Raw genomic sequence first — 14,446 nt, forward strand, 5'->3', positions numbered from 1 at the left:
CGGAGAGCACACACTTTTATACACCACCTACTGGGCGGAGCCAGCAGACAGGGATTTGCCATTAATATACGGGCAGTGCCGTAATACAAATATTATGCCACTGGTGGTGACTACCACATTCACCCCCTGTTAAACAAGGAGTCCGGCCGGGCTGGTGGAAAACATTACAAGTTAAGTCTGTCGGGGGCCTTGACCCTCCTCTGCGATCGTCTCAGTCCTGGTGGTGATGTGGGCGCCGACTTGGTCACCTGTGACTCCGGGAGCGTGTTGTTCTCGTCTTCGTCACCCCTGAGTGGAACCAGTGGGAGGACGGATCCTACTGGGGGCTGCGGTGAGGTTCGCTGGAGGGAGGGTGAGTGGCGCAGGGGTGAATGAGGCAATCGGGGGGGGGGCAGTGTCAGGTCGTGGGTGGGGACCCAGCGGGTGCCAGGTCCCGGAGGGACACTGTGTCCTGGCGCCCGTCGGGGTGTGCCACGTAGGCGTACTGTGGGTTCGCGTGTAGGAGGTGGACCTTTTCGACCAAGGGGTTCGACTTATGGGTCACGCCTGCTTCCGGAGGCAGACGGGTCCAGGAACTGTCAGCCATGTTGGGAGCGAGACCCCGGAGGTGGACTTCCTGGGGAAGGCAAACACACGTTCGTGAGGGGTCTCGTTAGTCGCGGTGCAGAGGAGCGATCGGATGGAGTGAAGCGCGTCGGGGAGGACCTCCTGCCAGCGGGAGACTGGGAGATTTTTAGACCGTACGGCCAGCAGGACGGCCTTCCAGACCGTCGCGTTCTCCCTCTCCACCTGCCCGTTTCCCCGGGGTTGTAGCTGGCCGTCCTGCTCGAGGCGATGCCCTTGCTGAGCAGGAACTGACGCAGCTCATCGCCCATGAAAGAGGATCCCCGATCGCTGTGGATGTAGGTGGGGAAACCGAACAGAGTGAAGATGCTGTGCAGGGCTTTGATTACCGTGGCAGAAGTCATATCGGGGCATGGGATGGCGAAGGGGAACCGGGAGTACTCGTCAATCACGTTCAGAAAGTACGTGTTGCGGTCAGTGGAGGGGACGGGCCCTTTGAAGTCCATGCTGAGGCGTTCAAATGGGCGGGAGGCCTTCACCAGGTGTGGTAGAAGTGGCTGGTAGAAGTGCGGCTTGCACTCTGCGCAGACTTAATCTTGCCCCGCTGTGTGTTATTAAACATAAAGGCAACCGACCGTTGGTCAGTGAGGAGAGTGAATCTCCTGCCGGCCAGGTCATGCCGCCAATGTCGCTCAGCTTCCACGATGGCTTGGGCCTCCTTTTCGACAGCGGAGTGCCGAATTTCGGAGGCATGGAGGGTGCGGGAAAAGAAGGCCACGGGCCTGCCCGCCTGGTTGAGGGTGGCGGCCAGGGCTACGTCCGATGCATTGCTCTCCACCTGAAAGGGGAGGGACTTGTCGATCGCGTGCATCGTGGCCTTGGCGATGTCGCCCTTGATGCGATTGAAGGCCTGGTGGGCCTCAGCCGCCAGGGGAAAACTGTGGACTGAATGAGTGGACGGGCCTTGTCCGCATAATTAGGGACCTACTGGGCGTAATAGGAGGAAAGCCCCAGGCATCCTTTCAGGGCCTTGGGGCAGTGGGAGAGAGGGAGTTCCAGGAGGGGGTGCATGTGGTCGGGGTCGGGCCCTAGGACTCCATTTTCCACGACATAGCCGAGGATGGCTAAGCGGTTGGTGCGGAACACGCATTTCTCCTTATTGTACGTGAGATTAAGGGGTTTGGCGGTCTGGAGGAGTTTTTGGAGGTTTACGCCATGGTCATGCTGATCGTGGCCGCAGATGGTGATGCTATCTAGGTACGGGAAGGTGGCCCGCAGTCCGTATCGGTCAACCATTCGGTCCATCTTTCGCTTGAAGACCGAGACCCCATTAGTGACGCCGAAGGGAACCCTAAGGAAGTGATAGAGCCGGCCATCTGCTTTGAACGCAGTGTATTGGTGGTCCTCCAGGCGGATGGGGAGCTGGTGGTAGGCGGACTTCAAGTCCACTGTGGAAAAGACTCGATACTGCGCAATCTGATTGGCCATGTCAGATATGCGTGGGAGGGGGTACGCGTTGAGCTGCGTGTACCGGTTGATGGCCTGACTGTAGTCGATGACCATCCTGTGCTTCTCCCCAGTCTTCACTACCACTACTTGAGCTCTCCAGGGGCTGTTGCTGGCCTCAATGACCCGCAGAAGCCGTTGGACCTCCGACCAGATGAAGGTCCTGTCCTGGGCGCTGTACCGTCCTGGGCGCTGTACCGTCCTGGGCACTGTACCGTCTGCTCCTGGTGGCGACGGGTTTGCAATCCGAGGTGAGGTTTGCAAACAGGGAAGGTGGATCGACTTTAAGGGTCGTGAGGCCGCAGACGGTGAGGGGGGGGGGTAGGGGTCCGCCGAATTTTAAAGTTAGGCTTTGGAGATGGCACTGAAAATCCAGGCCGAGTAACAGGGCAGCGCAGAGGTGGGGGAGGACGTAGAGCCGGAAGTTGCTGAACTCTACGCCTTGGACGGTGAGGGTCGCGATGCAGTACCCCCGGATTTCCACGGAATGGGATCCGGAGGCCAGGGCGATTTTCCGGGTGATGGGGTGTATCGGGAGGGAGCAGCGCCTTACCGTGGTGGGGTGGATGAAGCTCTCGGTGCTCCCGGAGTCAAAGAGGCAGGTCGCCTCGGGCCCATCGATCTTCACCGTCGTCGTCGCGGTCGCGAGGTTGCGGGGCCGGGACTGATCCAGGGTGGTAGAGGCGAGCTGTGGCAGATGCTGGGAGGTTCCGGGCTGGTCAGCCGTGGCGGAGGTAGCGGCAGGCGATGAACGGCCAGATGGGCAGGGGTCCTGAGACGCCGTCCAAAATGGCGCCGAAGATGGCGGCGCCCAGAGGGCGCACATGGCGGGTGGCATCAAAGATGCGGCGCCCACGGGCCGCACGTGGCTTGTGGTGAAGAAGATGGCGGCGCCCACGGGCCACATGTGGCTTACGAAGGGGAAAATGGCGGCGCCCCTGGGTCACACGTGGGGGTGTAGGAATGCCGGGCGTGGAAACAGCGGCGACTGACCGGGCCTGGCAAACAGCAGCAAAGTGTCCTTTGTTCCAGAGCCGTTGCAGGTCCCGCTCCGCGCCGGGCAGCGCCGCCTGGGGTGTTTGTTTTGCCCGCAAAAATAACACTTGGGCCCCCCAGGATTGGCTGGCTGCCGCGCGACGCAGGCTTGAGGTGAGCTGGAGTCGGCAGCTGGTGGGGCCCACGATGCCCACGAGGGTACCGCGCGGTCGGGGGCGTAGGACTGAACGTTATGGGAGGCCACTTGGAACGAATTAGCGAGCTGCCTAGTTCCCGCAAGATCGAGCGTACCCCCTTCCAGTAGCCGCTGGCGGACGTACGCAGACTCCATGCCCGTAACGTAAGTGTCTCTAATTAAAAGTGCGGTGTGCTGGACTGCCGAAACTGCCTGGCAGTCACAGTTCCTACCTAGGATGTGCAGGGCACGCCGGAAATCATCCAGAGACTCCCCAGGGAGTTGCTGTCTCGTGGCCAGGAGGTGCCTGGCGTATATTTGATTCACCAGTTGAACGTAATGTCCCTTCAGGAGCTCCATCGCTTTGGAGTAGGTGAGCGCATCCCGGATGACAGAAAAAATGTCAGGGCTCACTCCTGAATAGAGGACTTGGATCTTCCGCGAGTCTGAGGAGTCTTCAGCGGCTGTTCCGAGGTAGCTTTCGAAGCAGGCTAGCCAGTGGTCGAAGGTGGACGTAGCTTTGGCTGCTTGAGGGCTCAGCTGCAGGCGATCAGGCTCGATGCGGAGATCCATCGTTTAAAAAATCTTGCTCAATAAATTGATGCACCGTCAATTACCACAAGTCGAGAATGGTGGAACAATCGAGGCTTTATTGAACAAGATATTGTGCCTCCTGTAGCTGGAACCAGAATGGCTGCAGCACCGGCGATCACACACATTTATACTCCGCCTACTGGGCGGAGCCAGCAGGCAGGGATTTACCGTTGTACCCTTAATATACGGGCAGTGCCGTAATACATATAATATGCCACTAGTGGTGACTACCACGCAAGGACCTTTACATTTCAGTGGACTTTCAAACTTACCTGGTTTGCAGCAGTTAGTGCCATGAAAAAGGGGGCATGTCCTCCTTCCCTTCGACTCAGTTGCACTTCGAGGAAATTCAGGCCCCCTCCTTATGAAATTATAATCACTGGATGGTTTAGTGGCCAGTCAGTCACCAGCTCCAATAAACTTTATTTTTATTTTTAAAATAAATTTAGAGTACCCAATTATTGTTTTTCCAATTAAGGGACAATTTAGCTTGGCCAATCCACCTACCCTGTACATCCTTTTGGGGTGAGACCCATGCAGACACGGGGAGAATGTGCAAACTCCACACGGACAGTGCCCCAGAGCTGGGATGGAACCCGGGTCCTCGGCGCAGTGAGGCAGCAGTGCTAACCACTGCGCCGCCCTGCCGCCCCCTCCTCCAACTAAACCTGAGCCAAGTTTAACAAGCAACCGTCCATTTCCTTGCCAGGTACGGTACCAAGGCAGAGAGAGCACGGGACAATTGGGAACTTAGGAGTGAGGAGTAAAAACAATCTTTCTCCGGGGATCAGTGGGCATGTTTGGAAAATCCCAACAGCCTCAGAGAAGAGGAGAGGGATGAAGAGATCAATGTTGCAAATATAGTACTGGAAATAGCTGAAAGATAAAAAATATTCCGGGTTATAGGGAAAGAGCAGAGGGGAATAGATCTAATGATATAGTCCTTTCAAAGAGCCAGCATCATCACCATTCGCCAAAAAGGGTGCAGAGGAGGTTCGCAAGAATGATCCCTGGAATGAAGAACTTGTCGTATGAGGAACGTTAGAGGACTCTGGGTCTGTACTCGTTGGGGTTTAGAAGGATGATGGGGGATCTTATTGAAACTCACAGGATACTGCGAGGCCGGGATAGAGTGGACGTGGAGAGGATGTTTCCACTTGTAGGAAAAACTAGAAGCAGAGGACACAACCCCAGACTGCAGGGACTATCCTATAAAACAGAGATGAGGAGGAATTTCTTCAGCCAGAGGGTGGTGAATCTGTGGAACTCTTTGCCGCAGAAGGCTGTGGAGGCCAAATCACTGAGTGTCCTTCAGACAGAGATAGATACGTTCTTGATTAATAAGGTGTTATAACCTGCCTAAACCTAACCATGCCTCTGTACGGACGTTTGGATGTTTTTGATGCTGCGCTGGAAAGCTGGAACCAGTACACAGAACGGATGCGTTACTATTTCCGGGCAAACAATATCACCGAAAACGAGCGCCAGGTGGTCATATTGCTCACCGCCTGCGGCCTGCATACGTTTGGGGTGATTAGGAGCCTTACGTACCCAGCTGCGCCAGACACCAAAACGTTTGATGAACTTGTGAATATAGTGGGGCAACATTTTAACCCAACCTCGTCCACGATAGTCCAGCGTTACCGGCTTAATACCGCTGAGAGGACCCCTGGAGAATCCCTTGCCGATTTTCTATCCAGGCTACGCAGGATTGCGGAGTACTGTGACTATGGTGAGACCTTGTCAGAAATGTTACGCGACCGTTTGGTTTGCGGTATTAACAATGCGGCCACCCAGAGAAAGTTGTTAGCGGAGCCAACATTGACTTTTCAACAGGCCATTCAAATAGTATTGTCCCGAGAGAGCGCAGAGCGAGGAGTACAGGAGCTACAGGGAATGGAAGTGCATGCCTTGGGGCGCAACCCCTTCCGTCCGAAAACGTCCCCCCGTACCCCTGCGGTACCTGGGGCGAGGCAACGTCCGGACCGACGCCAGTGGCCGTCGAACATTCCTCCCCGAAGGGAGCCTTCTCCAGAGCCAATGGATGAGGAGCCATGTCTGTGTCAGACTTGTAGGCGCCGACCCCGTCGCGGATGGCGGTCCTGGGGGCGCCAGAGGCGCCGTCGTTCCGACCGAAACTGGGACCAGCCCAGGGGCCGTAACTGGGACCAGCCCAGAGGACGTACTTTCCATGTGGATGAACCTGCGGCGACTACTCCTGAGGACGTGGAGACGGAGGACGACTGCCTGCAGCTGCATTGGGTGGCCCCCATTAAGGTGACAGTACGGGTCAATGGCCACCCGCTTGAGATGGAGTTGGATACTGGCGCAGTGGTCTCCGTGATCGCCCAGAGGACACTCGACCGCATCAAGCAGGGTATACAGACCCTTACATTAACCGACTCACAGGCCAGGTTGGCCACCTACACGGGGGAACCACTGGACATTGCAGGAACTACAATGACCCCTGTTGTTTATGGACGCCAGGAAGGGCGTTTCCCACTTATCGTGGTGCGCGGCCATGGGCCCAGCCTGTTGGGTCGGGACTGGTTGCGCCATTTGCGGTTGCAATGGCAGCACATCCTCCAAACAGTTTCTGAAGGGTTGACTGAGGTGCCAGGACGATACCCAGATGTATTCCAGCCTGGTTTGGGGAAAATAAAAGGGGCCGTAGCCCATATCCAAGTCGAACCAGGAGCCACGCCGCGCTATTTCCGGGCGCGCCCAGTGCCTTACGCCTTGCTCGAGAAGGTAGACGGGGAGCTCACTCGTTTGGAGAGTTTGGGTATTATCAGGCCCGTCCATTTTGCTGACTGGGCAGCACCAATTGTACCTGTAATGAAGCCAGATGCCACAGTTCGCTTGTGTGGCGACTATAAACTTACAGTGAATAGGGTTTCCCGACTCGACCGATATCCAATGCCTCGCATAGAGGATCTCTACGCGAAACTTGCAGGTGGACTCTCGTTCACAAAATTAGATATGAGTCACGCCTACCTGCAGTTGGAGCTGGACCCTGCCTCCAGACCATATGTAACGATTAATACACACCGGGGCCTGTATGAATATACACGGTTGCCCTTTGGAGTATCCTCTGCCTGCACAATTTTTCAACGTGTTATGGAGGGCATTTTGAGAGGTTTACCACGTGTGGCTGTCTACCGAGATGACGTGTTGATTACAGGGACGTCGGAGCAGGAACATTTGGAAAATCTGGAGGCTGTCCTTAGACGCCTTTCGGAGGCTGGAGTCCGTTTACGTCGCACAAAGTGCGTATTTCAGGCAAAGGAAGTAGTCTACCTAGGTTATCGGGTGGACCGCGAAGGTCTGCACCCCGTCGCAGAGAAGGTGCGTGCAATTCAACATGCCCCCGCCCCGACTGACACTTCGCATCTTCACTCTTTTCTCGGTCTCGTAAACTATTACGGGAAGTTCCTCCCCAATCTGGCAACTACGCTGGCCCCTTTGCACCTTCTGCTAAAGAAAAATCACACCTGGGTTTGGGGTCAGCCGCAAGAAACCGCTTTCCGGCGGGTAAAGCAACAATTGTCGTCGTCTGGGTTACTAACCCACTATGATCCTGGAAAGCCTTTGCTCGTCACATGTGAAGCATCCCTGTATGGTATTGGGGCCGTCCTGTCGCAGAAGATGGAGAACGAGGCCGAGCGACCGATAGCTTTCACCTCCCGCACATTGACTTCGCACCCGCCTTAGTATGGTTTTTCCGGACATTGGCGCAAAAGTACGCCGCACACAAGAACGGCAGGGACAGGGATTTTCTCGGCATCGGCCGATTCGGCAGTTTGCGCCCGGTGACCCAGTGTTCGTTCGGAATTTTGCTGGTGGTGCCCAATGGGTTCCTGGTGTAATCTTTCGCCAAACGGGCCCTATATCTTACCAAGTGCAAGCCCAGGGTCGTCTGCGGCGCAAAAATGTAGACCACGTTCGGCCCAGAAGACTATCCCCTCAAAAGATTCCCCGCCCCCAGAGCTCATTTCTACAGCCGCAGAGACCAGAGACAAGGGAAGGTAGTCCTCACAATCTTCCACTGGTGCCTCACTCAAAGCCTGCGCAGGTCGTTACGAACCGAATGGAGATAGAGACGCTGACATGACGGAGGCAGCAGACTCTGACTCCGAGATGGAGACACAGGATGCATCAGAGGGGGAATCCTCGGGTCCACGGGCCATGGATGTACAACCGTTGCGCCGTTCATCACGGAAGCGCCGGTCTCCGTCTCGTTACACGCCGCCTGATCCAGCGCCGCGTGCAAATGGTGCCCGGCCTGCGGCAAAACGAGTCCGACGCCCTCCTTCGCCAGGGTCTTCGGTGGATTCCTTGGACTTTGGGGGGGAGGGATGTTATAACCTGCCTACTTACCATTGGCTGGGGACTAATGACTATCCCACAATCCTGTGGGAGTATGAGCTTCCCCAATGAGGGGGGCGGAGAAACCATTAGTAAACTCCTAGTATAAATAAAGCTGGCCAGTTCAGGAACCAGCAGAAAGGAGTATGTAGCAAGGGAAGTTACTGCTACTGTTATGTATATATATTATAGTAAATAAATGTTATTACTTTGTATCCTTAAAACTCATGCTGGATTCTTCGTGGCCCTTACAAAATAAGGGGATCAGGGGTAATGGGGAAAAGACAGGAGAATGGGGATGAGAAAATATCAGCCATGATTGAATGGCGGAGCAGACTCGATGGGCCGAGTGGCCTAATTCTGCTCCTACGTCTGATGGGCTTAAGATTCTATCATTCGGGGGGCAGCACGGTGGTGCAGTGATTAGCATTACTGCCTCACGGTGCCGTGGTCCAGGTTCGATCCCAGCTCCGGGTCACTGTTCGTGTGGAGTTTGTTCGCTCTCCCCGTGTAAGATGTGCAGGGTAGGTGGATTAGTCATGCTAAATTGCCCCTTAATTGGGGGGGGGGGGGAATGAATTGGGTACTTCAAATTTATAAAATAAAAAACAATAAAAAAGATTCTATCATTCGAGAAAGGTCTGATGAGGTTGATGGTGAAGGGTATAGCCGCAAACCTTCCTCGTGATTAAACATAGCACATAGGTGGAGGTCATTCAGCATGTCAAGTCTGCCCTGCTATCCAATACGATCATGGCCAATCAGACACTTCAATACCTTTTACACCCACTATCCCCATAACCCTTTACTTCATTGTTGATCAGAAATCTATCAACATATTCAATCTCAATGACTGAGCTTCCACAGGCCACTGTGTAAAGAAACTTCTCCTCATCTTGGTCCTAAGTGGATTCCCCCTTATTTTGAAATTGTGCCCCCTGGTTCGAGGCTCCCCAAGCAAGGGAAACATCTTACCTGCATCTCCCCGTTTATTCCTTTAAGTATTTTTAGGTTTCAGTCCTCGGAACAAGTCTGGTGAACCTTCGTTCCCCTCCCTCTCTGGCAACAATATCCTTTCTGAGGAAAGGGGACCAAATCTGCACCCAGTACTCCAGTTACGGTCTAAACAAGCTCCTGTACAATTGAAGCAAGCCCGCACTCCTTCTGTACTCAAACCCTCTTGCGATAAAGGCTAACATTCCATTAGCCTTTCTAACAGCCCGCTGCACCTGCATGGCAGCCTTCAGTGACTTATGGACAAGGACACCCAGGTCCCTTTGTACATCTACACTTTCTTATATTATGACACCCTGGGCTAGTGCACGGTCAACTCCAGCCCCATAGTCCCCAGAGTCCCAACAGAAGTGAATTAACCAATGATTCATATCTACTTTCTGAAATCTTTGGCCCTCGACGGCTCCAATGACTTACAGGGCTTGTAAGGAAAACACAACAATTGTTTATTGAAATGAAATGAAAATCGCTTATTGTCACGAATAGGCTTCAAATGAAGTTACTGTGAAAAGCCCCTAGTCGCCACATTCCAGCGCCTGTTCGGGGAGGCTGTTACGGGAATTGAACCGTGCTGCTGGCCTGCCTTGGTCTGCTTTCAAAGCCAGCGATTTAGCCCTGTGCTAAACAGTTTGTAACAAGCATAGAGATAAGACATGCAATAATTATACTAGAATAACGGCAAACTACTCTACTACTCCTCCCTTTTACCGTCCCGCTCTCTACCCAAACACACACAAGACTGACACACACACACAGGAAGGGAAAGGGACTGTGGCGCTGAGGAGGGTTCGAATCCCGGCTCTGGGTCACTGTCCGCGAGGAGTTTGCACATTCTCCCCGTGTCTGCGTGGGTTTCACCCCCACAACCCAAAGATGTGCAGGTTAGATGGATTGGCCACGCTAAATTGCCCCTTAATTGGAAAAAAAATAATTGGGTACTCTCAATTTATTTTTAAAAGGGAAAGGGGTAAAATCTTAGGGATTGCAGTCATAGCTCTGGAAGCATATGCAACAGGAATCCAATCAGACTGATCACCTTGCTGTAAGAGAACTGCGCCTATTCCATCCTGACTTGCATCAGTGGATATCTTGGTTGCTCTTTTCGGTTCGAAGGAAGCAAGTATCGGTACGGTCATAAGTTGTTGTTTTAGCCCTGTCCATTTGCTTTGATGACTTTGTGTCCATTCAAAAGTGGTGGATTTTCTGACCCGGTTTCTTGATGTGGACATTCTCGATGACAGGTTTGAGATAAACTTACCCAAGAAACTAACAAAACCCAGAAACCTCAGAACACCTTTCTTATCTTCTGCCGTTTTCATATTTTGAATTGCTGCTATTTTTGTGTTATCAGGTCTGACACTTTGAGAGGATATGGTATCTCCCAGGAATTGCAATGAGGATTGTACATATGTGATCTTTGCCTGATTCAATTTCAATCCAAATTTATGGATTCTTTCAAAAACCTTTCTTAAACGATGGGTGCGTTCTTCCTCGGTCGTGGACCAAATGATTATGTCATCGACATGCACCCTTACACCTACAATGCCCTCCGTCATCTGTTCCATTATCCTATGGAAAATCTCTGATGCAGATATTATTCATGCGGTTGAAGCAGAAGCGTCCAAATGGAGTATTGAAAGTGCACGATGATCTGCTCGAGTCGTCAAGCTGCATCTGCCAAAATCCCTGCGAAGCGTCTAGTTTTGTGAAGATGCGAGTTCCATAAGACCATAAGACATAGGAGCTGAATTAGGTCACTCGGCCCATCGAGTCTGCTCCGCCATTCAATCATGGCTGATATTTTCTCATTCCCATTCTCCTGCCTCCGCCCCATAACCCCTTATCCCCTTTCTTCACGCTTTGGGATGGGATAGTGTTCCCTACGAATATTTCTATTTAATTCTTTTGGATCTATGCAGATTCGAAGATCTGCAGCTGGTTTTTTAACGCATACTAGTGAGCGGACCCAGTCAGTCGGCTGTGTGACTCGAGATATGATACCTTCTGATTGCAGTCTCGCAAAGGTGCAGGAATTCTCCTCAGCGGATTAATTACTGGTTTGGCATCTTTTCTTAGTAAGACCTTGTACTGGAAAGGTAACGTGCCCATACCTATAAATACATCAGGGAACTGTTGTAGGACAAGCTGGATTTCTTCTTCCATGTTTAATGTATCCTGAGTAGTCGTGTAGATCCATTGAACAAGCTGCAAGTCTTTGCACGCCTGTGCGCCCAACAGTGAAGATTTTTCATTTGTAATGATTTCAAACTTCCTCAGGAAACTAAGGAAATTTGGCATGTCCACATTAACCCTTACCAACATTTACAGATGCACCATAGAAAGCATCCTATCTGGCTGCATCACAGCCTGGTATGGCAACTGCTTGGCCCAGGACCGCAAGAAACTTCAGAGAGTCGTGAACACCGCCCAGTCCATCACACAAACCTGCCTCCCATCCATTGTCTCCATCTACACCTCCCGCTGCCTGGGGAAAGCGGGCAGCATAATCAAAGACCCCTCCCACCCGGCTTACTCACTCTTCCAACTTCTTCCATCGGGCAGGAGATACAGAAGTCTGAGAACACGCACGAACAGACTCAAAAACAGCTTCTTCCCCGCTGTTACCAGACTCCTAAATTACCCTCTTATGGACTGACCTCATTAACACTACACCCTGTATGCTTCATCCGATGCCAGTGCTTATGTAGTTACATTGTATATGCTGTGTTGCCCTATTATGTATTTTCTTTTATTCCCTTTTCTTCTCATGTACTTAATGATCTGTTGAGCTGCTCGCAGAAAAATACTTTTCACTGTACCTCGGTACACGTGACAATAAACAAATCCAATCCAATCCAAATCGTAGTGTCTTCTTAATTCTTTTGTTTGTGCCTTTGAGTTGGCACAATCCCGTTGAAGCGATCTGATTGCCAGTGTAGTCCATCAGCCTACATGCAGCTGGAAGCATCTCATGTTCGCCACGAATCTTACTGAGATCCATGCTTGTCAGTAGATTGACTGAAGCCCCTGTGTCAGGGTTGAACAATATGGGAAAATTGTTAACTTGCACAACAGAATTCCATTCACTGCTGGAGTTGATCGCCTGACTGGTTGAGGAGTGCTTGTTGTTGCTTTCGGTGCCTCACCTCTTTCAATGATTCCCACGAAAAACGTACTTCTAATGAGAAATTGTCCTCTTCTGACGAATAAGTCTCTTCGGTTTTCTTCTCCGCTGAATCCACACTTCAAACGTCGATGTTCCATTGTTTTGGTTTCGGAGTTTGAAATTGTGCTGAAGATCTGCAATGTGCCGCATAGTGATTGAGTTCCCCCACACTTTAAACAGTGTTCGCCTTGAGCCGGACATTGCTTTGAGCCGGTAACACGGCATGACGTCGTCTCTCTGACGCATGAGATACGTGCGCGCACGCGCAGATCTTTTCTCTTCCCTCTCACATTTTCTGGCGAAGTGCGCAGGTGCTGGATTGGAGTGTGCGCGCGTAAGGTGGTTGCCCATCCAAAGCGTGCTTCTTTACTGCCTGCGACACCATTTTAAAACTCCCGACCTCGTGGTGGACTTTCACGCCTTTTTCACGGAGATAAAATGCGATGGACTGGTTTTTACTTTCTTCATGAGTTAAAACATTTTTCTGTAGCAATTTTCAGCGTTAGATCTTGCTGTACTAACAATACCTCTCTTAGACTCTCATTACTTATGCCATACACAATTTGATCACGGATCAGCGAATCATGCAATGCTGCATCGTTACAAGTTTGTGCCAGTAATTTTAAATCGGCAACAAAGCTGGCAAATGGTTCCCCATTTTTTCGCAAACGTTTGTTGAATCTGAATCTTTCAAAAATTTCATTCATCTGACTATTGCGATGGTCATCAAATTTGTTAACTATTATACCGAATTTGCTTTTGTCCTCCCCTTCAGAGTAGATAAAAGAATTATAAATTTCTATTGCATGCTGTCCTGCCATTGATAAAAGCAATGCAATCTTCCTCGCATCAGTAGCAGTGGTTAAATCATGAGCCTCTAAATAAATCTGAAACTGTTGCTTGAACAATTTCCAATTGGAATTAAGATTACCGGTTGTCTTGAGTTGACGTGGGGCTTGTGCATGGTCCATCGAGGTGATTTTTCTGTGATGGATCCGAACGCTGCGCAGCTTCCCCAGTTGAATAGTCGGTACAAATTTGTTCTTTTTCTTGCTTTTTCTAATCTAACTAGTTGGTTTTTTTGAAGTCAATCCCTGGTACCATGTTATATTACATTGTGCAATATCTTGTTGCTCATTTGCTTTCTGCCAGAATGGTCATATGCTTGTTGTTCAGTAACACTCAAAGTCTTCAAATAAAGCAAATACTGTTTAAACAAGATTAAATATACATAATGATGATTAACTGCACCTGCACACTAAGCTATGTCTCCCTAACTCTGTTCACTAGTCACTCCTAACGCGAAGAGGCGGGAACCCTCTCTGAATTTATCTTTTATACCCATATCTGGTGCTGCCATCTAGTGGTTAGCTAGCTGTTGCTTATTTATGTTAACCCTTTACATACACTCAGATATGCAGATCACTACACTCCCTGGGCAGGATTCTCCCAGCCCCACGCCGGGCCGGAGAATCCCCGGGAACGGGCCACGCCGCCCCGACGCCGGCACGCGATTCTCCGCAGTGCGGAGAATCGGCGGCATCAGCGTCAGCGTGGTTGGCGCGCCGCCGGTCGCGGGCCGCTCTGCGCGGGCGGCCCGCCGCTTCTCCGGCCCGGGTGGGCCGAGCGGCCGTAGGTAAAGAGCCGAGTCCCGCCGGCGCCGTTCTAACCTGCTCTGGGCCGGCGGGACCGCGGCGTGTAAGGGTCAGGTGGCGGCCTGTGGGGGAAGGAGGGGGGGTCCGACCCCGGGGGTGGGGGGCCTCCAATGTGGCCTGGGGGCCTCCTTTCCTACGCGCCAGCCCCTGTAGCCCTGCGCCATGTTGCGTCGGGGCCGGCGCGTTGATGGAGGCCACTGCGCATGCGCGTGTTGGCGCCAGAGCCACTGTGCATGTCCTCGTTGGTGCCGGCGCAACTGCGCATGCGCGGATCCCGCGGCGCCCAGTTCGCGCCGGGATCTGCAGCTGGAGCGGCGCAAACCGCTCCAGCGCCGTGCTGGCCCCCTGTAGGGGCCAGAATTAGATGTGGGAGCGGCCTGTTCACACTGTCGTAAAACGCGACAGTGT

At 52.2% G+C, this 14,446-nt stretch overlaps 2 protein-coding genes across 2 annotated transcripts in view; one reads left to right on the forward strand and one right to left on the reverse strand.

Moving 5' to 3' along the window:
• Window positions 1-14,446, forward strand: part of LOC140386639 (receptor-type tyrosine-protein phosphatase-like N) — a 358,411-nt gene that overhangs the window by 283,722 nt on the left and 60,243 nt on the right. The gene's annotated exons all lie outside the window — the stretch shown is intronic.
• The window catches only part of dnajb2 (DnaJ heat shock protein family (Hsp40) member B2), a 186,327-nt gene that overhangs the window by 32,349 nt on the left and 139,532 nt on the right, over window positions 1-14,446 (reverse strand). The window lies entirely within an intron of this gene.

Source organism: Scyliorhinus torazame, chromosome 2 (genome assembly GCF_047496885.1).
Source record: "Scyliorhinus torazame isolate Kashiwa2021f chromosome 2, sScyTor2.1, whole genome shotgun sequence".
Classification (NCBI taxonomy): Eukaryota; Metazoa; Chordata; class Chondrichthyes; order Carcharhiniformes; family Scyliorhinidae; genus Scyliorhinus; species Scyliorhinus torazame.